Below are 2,679 nucleotides of genomic sequence, written 5' to 3' on the forward strand. Positions count from 1 at the left end.
AGTATTTGTCCCTGATTAGACTGCAAGGCATTACTGTTACTAAGGCATCCATTACAGTACTATCACCTAGCTTTGTTTAGAGTTTCAATTTACTAAACAAAGGAGGTGCCGTCCATCCAAAGCAGAAGGCCCTCCTCCCCCACTTTATTGCTCATCGCTATCATTATTGGGCTCAGAAAACATCTACCATACAAAAACGTGCAACCAGAGGTTTCTTTGAATAATACCTTCTACTACAAGATCCCAAATCTGAGGTCACTCAGATCAAGCACACACATTTAAGAAAGCCTGTATGAAAAGCTAAATGTTGTCCCTTTGGGTGGTTTACTTGGCACCTATTGGAGAAAGGGGGAAAATGTCTCACCAAGGTAGTAACTGCAGGAAATAGAAACATAGAAACAAATACATGAAGCAGGTACTGAAATCTGAGGGCAATCGTTCTCATTAATCCAGAGTATTTATTAACATCTGATATCACTATGAAAAGACGAAACTTGAAAATTCCTCAAAAAACTGGTAGGTCCATCAATGAACACCAGCCCAAGGCTATATCCCTGGTCCTCAGAACTGCCTTAATTCCCTAGGTACAAACTCACCATCTTTTGGCACCATCAAAAGGCAACAGGTATCCATAAGTAAACGTGTTCAGAAAGTAACTTGCTGCTGAGAAGAACTCAGCTTAACTATTCATGCAAACAGATTCTGATACCTGTTCAACCAAGCCACTGGGCATAGCCAGGCTCCAGATTTTTCAGAGGCAGCATGTGTGAAATCTTACATTCTCTTAGTAACAAATGAGGCCACTCATCTCCTTGACCCAAGATTTTCAAAGGTAACTCCTGTCAAGAGAGGGAAACCACTCACCCGTTTCTTTAACAGAAATAATTTAATCGATGCATTAACTAGGTATTGGAGAAAGGGGGAAAATGTCTTACCAAGGTAGTAACTGCAGGAAAGATCCCACCCTCAGGGCTGGGGGAACAAAGGGAAGATATTAGCAGTAACAGAATTTAGAAGGTGGGAGGTGCCCAGTGGAACTAACTGGGCTATGGGGGCAGGTGGGGGAGGCCCGCCTTCCGATTCTGGAATCTCTCCAGGGGTGTGATGAGGTTAATTCTAGGAGCCTGGGAATCACAGCCTGGTCCTCGCTGTTTCGCTGAACCATCCTTGCAAGGGTGAAGAGCTGTTGCTGGGGTTTTACTATTCAACAGGAAACAGACAGTAGGAAGCCTGTCCTTTTTTCCTCTCTAGCCTTCCAGTCTGTCTCTAGCTGGCAAAAAATGAAATGCGGTATGCAGAGTTCTAGCCCTAGAATCAGAAAGAATAAGGCGGGCGTTAAGTGGAGACAACACTGACAGAGGAGGGGCCAGGATGTGGTTTGCATATAGTAGGACCAGGCCCTAATACTGGTACCTAATACTAAATACCTAATACTAATACTAAATACTATAGTTTCGGTCTCAAAATAATGTGGTGTTTTAATGAATTCGTTTTGAAGCCCATGAGAGAATTATTCTTTAAACAGTCATGACTCACAGCTACTAAGATTCTCAAACACATCTTAGGTGATTTTAATTTACATCCAGGTAAATCAGAAGTTGTCCAACTTGTTTTTTAAAAAAAGTCTGGGGGCGCCTGGGTGGCGCAGTCGGTTAAGCGTCCGACTTCAGCCAGGTCACGATCTCGCGGTCCGTGTGTTCGAGCCCCGAGTCGGGCTCTGGGCTGATGGCTCGGAGCCTGGAGCCTGTTTCCGATTCTGTGTCTCCCTCTCTCTCTGCCCCTCCCCCGTTCATGCTCTGTCTCTCTCTGTCCCAAAAATAAATAAAAACGTTGAAAAAAAAAATTAAAAAAAAAAAAGTCTGGGATTTGCTATGCTGATAAAAGGAAAATTTCTGTGAAATAACTGTTCTCTCCTTAGTATAGGCACATGTAAAAGTAAGTGGAAATGACGTAGTCCACAAGCGGCACTAATCTGAGCTTGAGAATTTTGACGAAGGGTCAAATCCAGCCCTCGGCCTATTTTTGTGTTCATTTTCTTGGGACTCACTGTGGCTGTTTTCCTGCGGCAAAACGGAGTAGTTACCACAACAGACCACATGCCCCCCCCAAAGCCTAGCAGGGGCAACTTTTTACATGACTCATGAGATTTCTCTTTGATAATGAAAATGTGACCGACTATAAAGTTGACACATTTAAAAAAGTGAATGTTGCTAGCAAGAGAGGGACATTTTTAAGGACTAAATTCTAATTCAGGCTTCTCATACTTTACAAAGACTCCACACCATTCCCGGGCTTAACTGGTGAGCCCTGTCAGACAAATTGCAGAGTTCTGCAGAGAGACCCTGGGAATAATCACAAGGCAGCTGTGCAGCTTCACTGAAAATCCTTCTGAAAGAAAATGTAGCAAAGTCCGGCCCTGGTCTCAAGACTGCAGAAGAGTGGAGCCCACCCCACAGGTCAGAAAGAGCACAAAGCATCTCGGATTCACAGCGGGTACTGTCACTAAGGCGCAGGTTACTTCTAATTATAAAAAATTAGCTTCTGTGTTATGGACTCCCAGACTTTTCAAATCTTCCAAAAATTCCTCAAGTTTAACCATTTCTGTTCACAATGAACATAGCCCTTAAAAACTTTTCAGAGGGGGGAAAAAGCGATACAGAAGACACATTAATGTTCAAG

The sequence above is a fragment of the Lynx rufus genome, unplaced genomic scaffold, assembly GCF_022079265.1.
Source record: "Lynx rufus isolate CCGP_SWC_20201006 ecotype Redwood Valley unplaced genomic scaffold, mLynRuf1.p SCAF_28, whole genome shotgun sequence".
Taxonomy (NCBI): Eukaryota; Metazoa; Chordata; class Mammalia; order Carnivora; family Felidae; genus Lynx; species Lynx rufus.